A 15,520-nucleotide genomic window follows, 5' to 3' on the forward strand; every position below is an offset into this window, starting at 1 on the left:
CAAAAACCTAAAGTAGATTCACAAAAGATAAAGAGAAGGGAACTGAAGCATACCACTACAGAAAATCATTAATTCACAAAAGAAGGCAGCAGGTGAGGAAGAAAAGAACAAGGAAACTACTAAATAGCCAGAAAACAATAAGGCAACATTAGTAAGTCCTTACCTAGCAATGACTACTCTTAATGTAAATAGATTGCATTCTTGAATAAAAAGGCAGAGCGGCTTGATGGATTTAAAAAAATGAGACCCAATTATATGCTTCCCACAAGACTCTCATTTCAGCTTTAAGGACACACATAGGCTCAAAGTGAAGGGATGGAAAAAGCTATTCCCTATAAGTGAAAACCAAAAGAGAGCAGAGGTAGTCACACTTAAAACAAAACAAAAAAAAATAGACTTCAAGCTGAAAACTATAACAAGAGTTAAAGAAGGTTATTACGTAACGATAAAGGGGTCAATTCATCAAGAAGATACAATAATAGTAAATATATATGTACACCCAATATTGGAGCACTGAAATATATTAAGCAAATACTAACAGATCTGAAAGGAAAAATAGACAGTAATACAATAATACTAGAGGACTTCAACACCCCACTTTCAACATTAGATAGGTCATCCAGATAGAAAATCAACAAGGAAACATTGGACTTGAACATACTTTAGACCAAATGGACTTAACAAACACATGCAAAACATTCCATCCAGTGGCAGTGGGATACACATTCTTCTGAAATGCACACAGAACATTCTCCAGGATAGATCATCATAGATCAAAAAACAAGTCTTAACAAATTTAAGAATGTCGACATCATACCAACTATCTTTTTAGACCACAATGGTATGAAATTAGAAATCAATAACAAGAGGAAAGCTGGAAAATTCACAAATATGTGGAAATTAAACAACACATTTCTGAACAACAAATAAGTCAAAGAAGAAATCAAAGGGAAATTTTAAAAAATATCTTGAAACAAATGAAAATGGAAACACAACATACCAAAACATGTGGGGTGCAGCAAAAGCTGTATTAAGAGGGAAATTCATCGCAATACAGGCTCACCTTAACAAACAAGAACCCAAATAAGCAATCTCAAACTATACTTAACTGAATTAGAAAAAGAAGAACAAACAAAGCCCAAAGTTAACAGAAGGAGAGAAATAATAAAAATCAGAGCAGAAACAAATGCTATTGAAACAAAAAAGGCAGTAGAAAGGATCAATGAAACAAACAGCTGGTTCTTTGAGAAGATAAACAAAATTAACAACCCCTTAGCCAGACTTACAAAGAAAAAAAGAGAGAAAGCTCAGATAAATAAAATTAGAATGAAAGAGGAAAAATAACAATGGATACCACAGAAATACAACAGATTATAAAAGAATGCTACAAAAAATTATATGCCAACAAAATGGACAATCTAGAGGAAATAAATTATTAGACTCTTACAACCTCCCAAAGCTGAATCAAGAAGAAATGGATAATCTGAATAGACCAATCACAAGTAAAGAGATTGAAACAGCAATCAAAAGCATCCCAAAGAATAAAAGCCCAGGACCAGATGGCTTCCCTGAGGAATTCTACCAAACTTTCAGAGAGGATTTAATACCTATCCTTCTAAAGCTAATCCAAAAAATTAGGGAATATGGAACGCTTCTTAATGCATTCTATGAGGCCAACATCACTCTGATACCAATGCCTGACAAGGACAACACAAAAAGAAAAACTATAAGCCAATATTGCTGATGAACATAGATGCAAAAATCCTCAACAAAATTTTGGCAACCCAAATACAGCAATACATCAAAAAGATCATACATCATGATCAAGTGGGATTTATTCCAGGGACACAGGGATAGTTCAACATTTGCAAATCAATTAACATGATACACCACATCAACAAAATGAGGAATAAAAACCACATAATCATCTCAATAGATGCAGAGAAAGCATTTGACAAGATCCAACAACCATTTATGATAAAATCTCTTAACAAAAGGGGGATAGAAGGAAATTACCTCAACATAATAAAGGTCATATATGACACACCCACAGCCAACATCATACTCAATGGGGAAAAACTGAACGCAATCCCTCTGACAACAGGAACAAGACAAGGATGCCCTCTATCACCACTCTTATTCAACATAGTACTGGAGGTTTTGGCGAGACCAATTAGGCAAGAGAAAGGAATAAAAGGAATCCAAATAGGCAGTGAAGAAGTGAAATTCTCACCATTTGCAGATGACACGATCTTATATATGGAAAACCCCAAAGAATCCATTGGAAAACTATTAGAAATAATTAACAACTGCAGTAAAGTCGAGGGGTACAAAATCAACTTACAAAAATCAGTTGCATTTCTGTAATAAAAAACTTACAGAAAGAGAACTCAAGAATATAATTCCATTTACAATCGCAAACAAAAGAATAAAGTACCTAGGAATAAATTTAACGAAGGAGGTGAAGGACTTATACAATGAAAATTAAAAGACATCATTGAAAGAAATAGATGATGACATAAAGAGATGGAAAGAGACTCCATGCACATGGATTGGAAGAATAAACATAGTTAAAATGTCCATACTACCCAAAACAATCTACAGATTCACTGCAATCCCAATCAGAATCCCAATGACATTCTTCACGGAAATAGAACAAAGAATCCTAAAATTCATATGGGGTAACCAAAGACCCCAAATTGCTGAAGCAATACTGAGAAAAAAAGAACAAAGCTGGAGGCATCACAATCTCTGACTTCAAAATGTACTACAAAGCCATAGTGACCAAAATGGCATGGTACTGGTACAAAAACAGGCACACAGATCAATGGAACAGAACTGAAAGCCCAGAAATAAAACGGCACATATACGGCCAGCTAATCTTCAACAAAGGTGCCAAGAACATACAATGGAGAAGAGATAGTCTCTTCAATAAATGGTGTTGGGAAAACTGGACAGCCACATACAAAAGAATGAAAGTAGACCATTATCTCACGCCACACACAATAATAAACTCAAAATGGATCAAAGACTTGAAGTCCTGAAACCATAAAACTCCTGGAAGATAATATGTGTAGTACACTCTTTGACATCAAACTTAAAAGGATCTTTTCAAATACCATGTCCTCTCACACAAGGGAAACAAAAGGAAAAATAAACAAGTGGGACTTCATCAGACTAAAAAGCTCCTGCAAGGCAAAATAATCTAGGATCAAAACAAAAAAGACAACCCACAAATTGGGAGAAAATCTTTGCAAATCATATATCTGACAAGGGGTTAATCTCCATAATATGTAAGGAACTCACACAACTGAACAATAAAAAAACAAAAATGGGCAGAGGATATGAACAGACATTTTCTCAAAGAAGATATACAGATGGCCAATAAACACAGGAAAAGATGTTCAACATCACTAATCATCAGGGAAATGCAAATCAAAACTATACTAAGATACCACCTTATGCCTGTTAAAATGGCTATAATCACTAAGACTAAAAATAATGAATGTTGGAGAGGGTGTGGAGAGAAGGGAACCCTCATACACTGCTGGTGGGAATGCAAACTGGTGCAGCCAATATGGAAAACAGTATGGAGACTCCTCAAAAAACTAAAAGTAGGAATACCATATGACCCAGCTATCTCACTACTGGGTATCTACCCAAACAATTTGAAATCAGCAATCCAAAGTAACATATGCACCCCATGTTCATTGCAGTACTATTCACAATAGCCAAGACATGGAAACTATCCAAGTGTCCATTGACTGATGATCAGATAAAGATGTGGTGTATATATATACAATGGAATACTACTCAGCCATAAAAAAGACAAATTCATCCCATTTGCAACAACATGGAAAGACCTGGAGGGAATTATGCTTAGCAAAATAAGTGAGACTGAGAGGGACAAACACTAGATAATTTCACTCATATGTGGAAATATAAACAAGCACATGGACAAAGAAAACAGTTCAGTGGTTTCCAGGGGAAAGGAGGTGGGGGGTGAACACAGGAGGTGAAGGGGAGCACTAATGTGGTGACAGACAGGAAATAATGTACAACTGAAATTTCACAATGATGTAAACTACTATGAACTCAAAAAAAAAAAAACCTATGAGATGCAGCAAAAGTAGTTCCAAGACCGAAGTTTATAGTGATAAACTCCTACATTATTAAAAAAGAAAGATCTCAAATAAACAAGCTAACTTTTCACCTCAAAGAACTAAAAAAAGAACAAACTAAGCCCAAAATTAGCAGAAAGAAGGAGATAACAAAGATCAGAGCAGAAATACATGAAATAGCGACCAGAAAAACAACAGAAAGGAGCAATGGAACTAAGAGATGGTTTTTTGAAAAGACAAACAAAATTGACAAACTTTTAGCTAGACTAAGAAAAAAAGAAAGACTCAAATAAATAAAATCATAAAAGAAAGAGTAGACATTACAACTGACATCACAGAAATACAGAGGATCATAAGAGACCACTATGAACAATTATACACCAACAAATAGGATAACCAAGAAGAAATGGGTAAATTCATAGAAACATACAACCTTCTAAGACTGATTCATGAAGAAATAGAAAACCTAAACAGACCGATTACTAGTAAAAACATTGTATCAGTAATCAAAAACCTCCCAACAAAGAAAAGCCCAGAATCTGATGGTTTCTCTAGAGAATTCCACCACACATTTGAAGAAGAGTTAATGCCAATTCTTCTCACAGTCTTCCAAAATGTTGAAGAGGAGGAAATATTCGCAAAATCATTTTATGAAGCCAGCATCACCCTGATACGAAAGCCAGGCAAGGACATTGCCAAAAAAAAGACACCACAGGCCAATATCTCTGAATATAGATGCAAATATTCTCAAGAAAAATATTTTCAAACTGAATTCAACAGCACATTAAAAGGATCATATGCTATGATCAAGCGGGATTTATCCCTGTGATGCAAGAATGGTTTATTACATGTAAATCAATAAATGTGATATACCATATTAATAGGATAAAAGATAAAAATCATATTACCACTTCAATAGATGTAGAACAAGCATTTTACAAAATACAACATTTGTCCGTGATAAAAACTGTCAACAAATTGGGTATAGAAGAAATGCACCTGAACATAATAAAGGCTGTATACAACAAGCTCACACCTAACATCATCCTCAATGGTGAAAGGTCGAAAACTTCTCATCTAAGATCAGGAACAAGACAAGGATGCCCACTCTCACACTTTCGTTCAACACAGTACTGGAAGTCTTAGCCATAGCAATTATGCAAGAAAGGAAAAAAAAGGCATCCAAATTGTAAAGGAAGAAGGAAAATTGTTTCTGTTTGCAGGTGTATGATATATAGAAAATATTCTTTTTTTCCAGTTTTATTGAGAAATAATTGATATATCACTGTATAAGTTTAAGACATACAATATGACGGTTTGATTTACATATATTGTGAAATCCTAAAGTTTCCACCAAAAACCCTATTAGCACTAATCAATGAATTCAGTAAAGTTGCAGGATAAAAACTCAACATATAGAAATCAGTTGTGTTTCTATACACTAACAACAAAATATCTGAAAAAGAAATAAAGAAAACAATCCCATTCACAATAGCATCAAAAACAATAAAATACTTATGAATAAATTTAACCAAGGAGGTGAAAGATCTGTACACTGAAAACTACAAGACTTTGAGGAAAGAAATTGAAGATGCAAACAAATGGAAAGATATCCTATGTTCATGGACCGAAAAAATACTGTGAAAATGTCCACACAATCCAAAGCCATCTACAGATTCAGTTCAATCCCTATCAACATTCTAATGGCATTTTTCACAGAAATAGAAAAAAATCCTAAAATTTGTATGAAACCACAAAAGACCCTGAATGGCCAAAGCAGTCCTAAGAAAGAACAAAGCTGGAGGCATGACACTTCCTGATTTCAAGGTCTAGGACAAAGCTATAGTAATCAAAGCAGTATGGTACTGGTATAAAAATGGATACATAGACCAATAGAACAGAATTGAGAGCCCAGAAATAAACCTTTACATATACAGTCAACTAATATATCACATAGGAGTCAAGAATACTTAATGGGGAAAGGATAGTCTCTTTAATAAATGGTGTTGGGGAAACGGGATAATCACATGCAGAAGAATGAAATTAACCTCTATCTTACACCACTGGCAAAATTAACTCAAAATGGATTAAAGACTTAAACATAATACCTTAAACCATAAAACTCCTGGAAGAAAATAGGGGAAAAGCACTTTGACACTGTTCTTGGCAACAATTTCTTTTAATATGATACCAGAAGCACAAGCAAAATAAAAAGCAAAAATAATTGAGGGACTACATCAAATTAAAAGTTTCTGCACAGCAAGAGAAGCAATCAACAAAGTGAAAAGGCAACTTACGGAATGGGAGAAAAATTTTTAAATAATATATCTGATAACGGGTTAATATCCAAAATATATAAGGAACTCATATCACTAGCAAAACCCACACACGCACACACACACCCATGTGATTAAAAAATGGGCAGAGGAGCTGAATAGACACTTTTCCAGCGAAGATATACAACGGCCAACAGATACATGAAAGGGTGCTCAGCATTACTAATCATCGGGGAAAGCAAACCAAAAGCACAGCAGACATCACCTCACACCTATTGGAAGGGCTACCATCAAAAAGGTGAGAGAAAACAAGTGCTGGCAAGGACTTGGGGAAAAGGGAATCTTGCGCACTGTTGGTGGGAATGTAAATTGGTACAGCCACTATGGAAAACAATATGGAGGTCCCCCAATAAAGTAAAAATAGATCTAAAATATGATCCAGCAATTCCAGTACTGGGCATGTATCCAAAGAAAATGGAATGAGGATCTTGAAGAAATATCTGTACCCCCATGTTCATTGCAGCACAATAGCCAAGATGTAGAAATGACCCAAGTGTCCATCTATGGGTGAAAGAATAAAGAAGATGTGGGGTGTGTGTGTGTGTGTGTGTGTGTGTACATATACATACATATAGATACATACATATATTTATATACATATGTATAATGGAATATTATTCAGCCATGAGAAAGAAGGAAATCTGTCCCTTTGAGACAACATGGATGGACCTTGAGGACATTATGCTAAATGAAATGACAGACAGAGAAAGATAAACACTGTATGATATCACTTATACATGGAATCTAAAAAAGCTGAACTCACAGAAACAGAGAGTAGAATGGTGATTGCCAGGGGCTGCAGGTGGGGGAGATGGGGAGATGTTGGTCCAAGGATGCAAACTTCCAGTGATAAGATGAATAAATTTTGGGGATCCAATGTAATGGTGATTATAGTTAACAATACTGTATTATATGCTTGAAAGTTGCTAAAGGAGTAAATGTTAAATGCTCTCACCTCAAAAGAGAAATAGTAATTATGTGACTGGGTAGAATTGTTGCAATATATACATGTACCAAATCAACACATTGTATACCTTAAACTTTTGCAATATCATATGTCAATTATATCTCAATAAAGCTGGGGAAAAGAGTCTATGTAAACGGGTGGCACCATCTCATCCAGACAGTCTAGACGCAGGTCAGCTGAGTCCCCCTCTCTTCTCCAACAACCCTAGAAAATCTATTGCTTATATTATGTTACAGGAAGCGCTCCTCTGGAATAATATATTCTTTCTTACAACAGAATTTGAAAAGCAAAACATCTTCATCTCTAAAAGACAAATCCCCCAAAATGGAAACTGAGGCATTATAGACAGCTGGATGGGGCACGTGTTTTATAGGCAATAATTCTGCTCAAAATCTCTTCAATTACTCAATTAATGAATGTAATGACATGAATACTACAGACTAGGCTCTAGATTCCCAATTCAATGAAAAAATCAGAAGTTACCAAACAGGGATTCCCTAAGCTTCTTAGCAACCTGCATTGCACTCCACACTCCATTTGCACCACCTAACATTGCACCCCAGCCACGCTGAACGTCTTACTGCTCCCTGAACAAACTGCCAATTGCTTCTGCCTCTGGGTCTTTGTACTCACCCTTGCCACAACCTGGAACAATCTAATATCCCCCCTTCACTTAGCTGGTTCCTGTTGGGCTTCAAGGTTCAGTTCAGATATTTCTTCCTCTAGGAAAACTTCCCCACTTACTGTGGCTTCATGTCTGTCTTGTTCACAGGTGTGTTCCAATACCTAGATGGTCCCTGTACATAGTAGATGTTTCACAGTAATATGTTGAAAAATGAGTGAATAGTGAAGAGTATGAGAGAAGTCTAAGCTACAACTCCTCTTTCCAGAAAGGGAGAAATAGCAGACAATAACACACATGAAAATGTAAACCACAGCATAATGTTAGCCCTAGAGAACACAGGCACACAGAGTCAAGAGGAAGAAGTCAGTCAAGAAAATAAAATGGAGCGCCAAATAGTAGATTAATCCAGAAAGGGTAGGCAAGGAGAAACACAGGAATAACAAACAGAAGGGACAAATAGAAGGCAAACAGCAAGCTGACAGACTTACACCCAACCATATCAATAATTATACTAAATATAAATGCAGTAAATGCTTCAATTAAAAAGCAGAGATTGTCAGACTGGATACAAAAGCAAACCCCAGTGATATGCTGTCTACACGAGATGCATTTGAAATATAAAGACACCAATAGGTTGAAAGTAAAAGGATGGAAAAAAAGACCATGTTAACAGTATCAGAATTGTCAGCCCATACTCCTCTGAGAAACAACTTTATCAACCAGAATATAGTGCTTCCAAGAGTATAGCACAAGACAGAAAAGGGGAAAAATGAGCAATTTTACAGTGGAGAAACCTGACTAACATTACCTCAATCAGGTGAACATCAAGAGTGACAAATTGTATTAATCAAAGACTCAATTTTTACAAAGATTACAAAATTCTTTAAAAATTTAAGATTAAGAAGAGAAGCAACATGGTGGTATAAGTGTGATTCATTTGACTACAAAGAATTAGTGTACAAAATTTACAGAGAATGCTCAATACATCCATAACTAAGGACAGTCAATCAGAGAAGTGGACAGAAGATACCAACAGGCAAGTGATTCACAGATGAGCCAAATATACACACACAAAAATGCTCAATGTTTGAGTATTAGGGAAGTGTGAGTTAAAACCACAACCACAGTAAGAGCTATTTCTCATTCTTCAGACGGGCGATATTTAAAAGCCTAAAAATTGTAAGTCTTGGCACATGTATGGAGCACAGCAGCTCTTAAACTCTGCTGATGGGAGTAAAAATTGTACAACTAATTTATAAAGCAATTTGATGTTATCCAGTCAAGTTGAAAATTATCTTACTAACATAGTCAGCAATTCTCCTCCTTAGGCATATACATGCTGTGAACAAATTCTGCCTGTTCAAGAAGTTATGCAGAGTGGGCACAAACCTTGCATGCTCCCTTCCATTATCCACACAGATTTTCCCTACCTCTGCTAGCCTCTCTCCCCTCATACTCACGGGCGTCAACACTGAAGTTCAATCTAGAAAAACACAAGCAAATAATCCAGAGGATGGAATCTCATGTGAAAATGCTTCTGTGCCTCTTTTGTAGGATCATTTGCAGCAGCTCTATTTGTAACATCAAAAACATCCATCAATAGGAAAGTGGACGAATTGTATAATATAATTACAGTATATTACTATTCAACAGTAACAATGAATGAACTCAATCCACAGATCAACCTATGTAAATACCACACGTGATAAATTGAGAGAGCAAAAGCAAGTTGTGGGAAAATTCATACACTCTGATCACCATTTGCGTAAAGTTCACATCCTTGCAGAACAATATATTCACTTACTGATAAATATATTTGTAGTAGAATTTCATTTCTCCAAGTGGCCCTGATTCCTTTTATTGGAGAATGGTATTCAAAACAAAGATCCGGGCACTAGGTGTGTCCTTTGTTACTGGGATATTTACTGCCTCTAGGTTCTCTCAGCTGACAAAGCAAGGAAATATACGTGTTTATATTAACTAGTATATATAGACACACCTAAAATTATTTCTGTATGTAATGATCTGAATCTGTTTTAGTCTAAAACATGAGTTCCCACTGACTCTCCATCTGTAACCCGTTACTATAACTATCGTAATTCCAGCCTCTTTCCCTTGCCTATCTGTAAATCCCACTGCAAACGTGAGCAACCCGGCTCTCAGCATCCACCCGCCGTTCACTTAATTCAATTCCGGTCAACATAGACAGCAGCATCAGGACTGCCAACACACAGCCCTGTGAGAAATAACTGAATCCAATAGAATACGGTGCTTCCAAGAGATACCACAATATGGAAAAGGGGAAAAAATAACTTTATAGTGGTGAAACCTGACAAATGTTACCTCACCCAGGTGATCAAGGTCAACATGAACAATGATAAGTCATGTTGACAGCGTGTGCCCTTGATATGATGGGATGAAAAGGGCACTTCGCCTCTGGGGTCTTCCTCCCCAAAACCCATGACTGCTGCCTAATCATGAGAAAAACATCAGATAAACCCTAGTTGAGGGACATTCTGCAAAATACCTGACCAGTCCTCCTCCAAACTGTCAAGGTCATCAAAAACAAGGAGAGTCTGAGAAATTGTCACAGCCAAGAGGAGCCTAAGGAAACATGATGGCTGAATGTAATGTGGTGTCCTGGATGGGGTCCTGGAACAGGAAAGGGACATTAAGTAAAAACTAAGGGAAGCTAAATAAAGTATGTATGCTAGTTAATAATGTTCATTAATCATAACACATGTACCATACTAATGCAAATTGTTAATAATAGTGGGAATCTTCTGTACTATTTTCACAATTTTTTTGTAAATCTAAAGCTGTCCTTAAAAATTCAAGTTTATTTTTAAAAAACGAATGAGAAAAATATACACCAACTTCAAGCTGATGGTTACCTCTTTAAGGTAGAGGAATGAATTCTGGGAAATCACACAGGGATTGTCTCATGACGTTGTACTATTGAACCGTATGTTTGGGGACGTACGCCCAGGAGCCAGGCTGTCCGTGCTCTGTGCAGACCACCTGCGCCACCCGAGTTCTGAGGAAGGAGAGATCAGTGTGGCCTGGGAGGAGCACAAAGTTAGGGAGGATTTCTTACGGGAAGTGAGACTAGAGCTGGGTGGTTGGAAGAGAGACGGGAGGAAAGAAGGAGAGCTTGAGAGAAAGCCCAGGGGAGACATTCAGCTGACACTGAGTGTGTGGCTGCTGTATAGTGAGGCTCCTAAGGGAACCAGGTGTGCGAGGCCTGGGCCAGAGAGTCAAGAGTGACGAGGCTAGGAACAGCGGTGAACGGCCTTTAATCTTCTCCTGCTTATGCAGCCAGCAGTCCCCTGGCCCCTGCATGGCCCAGCCCTGCTGAAGGTGTCCCCAGCCTTCCCAACAAGACCTCCATTTGTCCGTTTACCAGAGGGCCCATGACAGCTTCTTCCAGCCAGAGTGCCATGCCCCGTGGTTTTCCTGGATTTGCTGCAGGAAGACAGTGGAAGGCTGAGAGCTACGGCAGGGACACTCAGACTGAGAAAAGTAAAGAAACTGGCCTGTTGCTCCTCGGTGGGTCCCTGGGTCCCTGAACAAATGAGATCCACCCCTGACCAGAGAGGCAGGAGGAGGGGAAATCTGGGCACGGGCACAGCCGTGTACACAGAGTCTCCCTATCGCGTTCCCTTCCTCCCTGTTCCTGCCACAACACGGGCTGTGAGCAGCCAAGCTGTGGTCCCTCAGCAGCTGCCGTGGCCTCCCACTGCCCCTGGGCCGCTTCCCTGCCTGCGCTGCCAAGAGCTGCCCAGGTTGGTCTAAGCAGATGTAGGAAAGCAGATTAGTCGATGAAGAAGAAAGAGCTCGCGCCAAGTTCTGAAACCAGCTGAAATCATTTTGAGGAGAAAGAATCCCAGCATCCAAGAATCAAAAGAATCCAAAAAGCCGTCAGACATGGCCGACAGCACGTCAAGTGGGCATTTCCCTCTGGCCAGCCAGACTGTTATTCAACACACTCTGCCACAGGCCCCCGTCACTTCTTCTCAGGATGGCCCTCATGCAGCATCTTCGCAAACCGTGGATAACCTGAATCTAGTCGTGAGGAAACATCAGACAAGCCCAGAATAACATCCAAAAGCCACTGGTCTGTGCCCTCCAAAAATGTTGGTATCATGAAAGACAAAGAAAGGTGAGGAAACGTTCCAGATCAAAGGCAACGAGAGAGATGACAGCTCAATCCTGCACTGCATCCCGGACCAGGAGCAAAACCAAGGATGCGAATGGGACAACTGGGGAAGTTTGAATATGGACTGGAGGTTACAGAATAGTATTAAATCAAAGTAAAATTTCCTCATTTTGATAATTGTACAATTTGATAACTAATGATTTTGATAATTATGGCTATGTAAGAGAATGTCCTTATTCTTAGGAAGTACCTACCGAAGTATTTAGAGATGATGGAGCAAAATGTCTGCAACTGACTCTCAAATGTCTCAGAAAAATAACAATTATGCATCGAGAGAGCATGTTAAAGCAAATGTGGCAAAATGTTATTTGGCAAATCAGCGAGAAGGGTAGTTAGGATTTCTTAGCATTATTCTTGTTACTTTTCAGTAAGTTTGAAATCATTCCAAAATAAAAATGAACCCTTTTTAAGGAAATAGCTCTAAAGGGGAAGAATTGCTTTCCTTCTGTGGGACTGAAGGTGATTTTCCTCTAAGAGTTGCTCTGCTCCCAGGGCCCAGGCCCTCTTTATGTTCCCTCGGATACTTGAAGATCATTGTCGTGTCCCTATGCTCACCCCAGCAACCCATTTGCGATTCCTCTCTTGTCCAGGCTAAATGGCCCCACCCCTCCGATCCTGAGCCTTTTTCCGAGAGGGTGGGCCTCACCGTGCCTGGAGAACCCTTACCTCCGACTTCTGTTATTTTTATCACTTTTCTGATGGCAAGGAGTCCTGGCAGCAAGCTGTCATCAGCTTATTTTAAGCAGTCCAGATTCCAAGATGCCAAACACAGGAGACCAGGCCTCCCTGTCCAGGCTCGGGTAGTCAGAGTGCACAGGACACTTGTGCTGGGGGTAATTTCCTGAGCACTCCACAGGGAGTGCAGAGTTACGATTACCTACGGCAGCTTGGAAGCACGCAGCTGGAATGGCACTTTGCTAAATTTGGCAGCCCCAGGAGGAAAGTGAGAATTTTTAAATCAGGAAGTGTGCTTTGGCTAACGTCCCTGTCCCCGTCTGTCACGCCATCCTTTGCCAGGAGTGACGAGCTGCCTGGAGTCACAAATTTGCTTGCTGGCTGTCATCGAGTGGGGGTAGGAAGTCACTGATGAGAGCTGGAAGGGGTGAGAACCTGACGAGGCTACGGCCTCTGCAGCCATCAGGACTCTGTTCCTGGCATGCCTGTCTCTACTCAGAGCATCTGAGGGTCGGCAGAAGATGGAAAGAGGTCCATGGTGCATTTCTCTGCTTGCTGGGGGGTGATCCTAACCTGATCTCAGTAGACTGGACAAGGCAGAAACAGGAAGGTCTCTGTTTAGAGCAGAGGACACAAACTGTGGATTACAGACCACATACACCCTGCAGGTCCATTTGATTTGACCTACAAAGTTTTTAAAATTTTCTTAATTTGAACTAGGAGATACTACATTAAAAGAAGATAGACCTCTGGCTGGTGCCAAAACCTCGGGAGCTCTGTATGCTCATGAGCTACACGCAGCTCATGCTGAGCAGCAGTCACCCCTTTTGGGAGGGCATACTAGCTTAAGTTAGCCACAATCCCCACCACTCTTTATTGTCTCCCTGACTCTGGGGCTCTGGGTGACTTAGCATTTATCACTACCTCTGCACTGCTGTTCTCCTTAGAGTAGATTCATTTTGCTCTATCCTTGTCTCTCTCTAAAGACAGAGAACAAAGATATCTAGAAGGCATTTCAAGAAGAAATAATTTCCACACCTACCTGCCTGGCTCACTTATGTTCCATGTCTGCCTCTCTAACCCAGACAATTAGCAATTAACAATGCCTTGTTCAACAATTGGGTTCTCAGTTTGCCTGGGTGCCCTTAGTCCTTCTTTAGGAGTTCCCTGCGTCAAGCAAACACAGATCACTTTTAATCATAAAATTCTTCCCAGATAAGAGACTATGGCCCCCGTTCCCTTCTTAATAAATCCACTTTTAATTTAAAGCCACCAAAATTACCAATATCTGATGATCTCATGCCCTCCCCCACACTCCCACAGCCCCTTCCTTTAGCCCCTGACCAGCCTTCAGCTCAGAGGAGAAGATGTGGGGAGCATTCCTCCACCCCCGCCCCTCTCCTCCCCTGTCTGTCCACTCCAGCTGTCCACTCCTGTCTGTCCACACCCATGTGGGCAGCCTGACCTGGGAGAAGGAGCCATGAGTGATGTGGGGCTGGTGTTGGAGGGGAAAGAGGGAGGCGGAGAGAGGGCAGAGGGAAGCAAGTGCTAGTGAGAGAATGCCAGCCTGGGGGTGCAGAAAGGCAAGTGGGGAGTTTTGGTCAAGTCCTCTCATCCCCAGAGGGTCCTAAATGGTGACTTGAGACAATGTCTTCAAATGAGGCCACCCATTCAGTCGCAGTGATGTTCTGACAAGATTGGAGAAAGGTGACAACTCCCATTTCAGAAGTGTGAGCTACACCGTGGTGCACCAGGAATTCAAGTGTCTTTAAAATAAAATCCTCTGATTAAATTGTGAACCAGTACAGTGTGTGTGTGTGTGTATGTGTGTGTATGTGTGTGTGTGTGTGTGTGTGTGTGTGTGTGTGTGTGTGTGGTTTGTGTGTGAGAGAGAGAGAAAAGGCTTCATTTACTTAATGTAAGCTTTTGTGTATCACAGGTTTGGAAACCCTGCCTTGGCATTTCTACTTTTTCTTTTGCAATACCAGGGGGCTCCACAAACAGAAGTGCCCGGGCCTCCCTCACCCTCTGGGAGGCTCCAGGCCCCTACTTCCTTTCACAGGTTCACATGCAGTCACATCTGACACCGTGTCGCCTACGACAGCCTGTCCTGAGGGTTAGAGACCAAGTCCACAAGTACTACCTGGGGCAGATCGATGCAGAGAGCAGGTTTCCCTGGGAGGAAACACTAGTGGCCTGAGGACTAGAAAGAGAGGGGAGGGCTCAGGAGCCACGGGGCTGGGAGGGCACTGCCTGCTGCCATGTTGCCTGGGCCTCCTTCTCTCCACAAACCTCAGATTCGGCTTCCCTTGTCGCACCGGTGTGGAGCCCTCCTCTCCAACTGCCCTACTCAACTGCCACTCCTACCACGCCCACGGAAGGAACTCTGGGGGGCCAACATTCCCTCTGCCCACATTAAAGTGCCCTGCCCCTCAGGATGGGACTGCGGCACAGTTCAGCTCCTTCGGCGACAATCAGAGCTCATGCAATGTGTTTGCACAGCCTGTCCCACCACAGCTTTGTATAAGAGGAGGAAATCTTCCTCCAGTCCACATTCTACAGATAAGGAAGCCAAGG

General features: G+C 40.3%; 1 protein-coding gene across 21 annotated transcripts in view; it reads right to left on the bottom strand.

The window, feature by feature from the left end:
- ABCC12 (ATP binding cassette subfamily C member 12) overlaps positions 1 to 15,331 on the bottom strand; it is a 74,649-nt gene extending 59,318 nt beyond the window's left edge. For 5 of the 21 annotated variants that reach the window (XM_070613603.1, XM_070613611.1, XM_008538271.2 and 2 more), the window contains exons 1-2: positions 15,087 to 15,299; positions 13,986 to 14,110 (exon numbers count right to left, since the gene is read on the bottom strand). The gene's annotated coding sequence lies outside the window, so the exon portion shown is untranslated. Of the gene's footprint in view, positions 1 to 12,934; positions 13,558 to 13,985; positions 14,111 to 15,086 lie in introns of all 21 variants that reach the window. The other 16 variants (XM_070613615.1, XM_070613612.1, XM_070613601.1 and 13 more) reach the window with 6 other exon arrangements.
- Between the last annotated feature and the right edge of the window lie 189 nt (positions 15,332 to 15,520).

The sequence above is a fragment of the Equus przewalskii genome, chromosome 3 (assembly GCF_037783145.1).
Source record: "Equus przewalskii isolate Varuska chromosome 3, EquPr2, whole genome shotgun sequence".
Classification (NCBI taxonomy): Eukaryota; Metazoa; Chordata; class Mammalia; order Perissodactyla; family Equidae; genus Equus; species Equus przewalskii.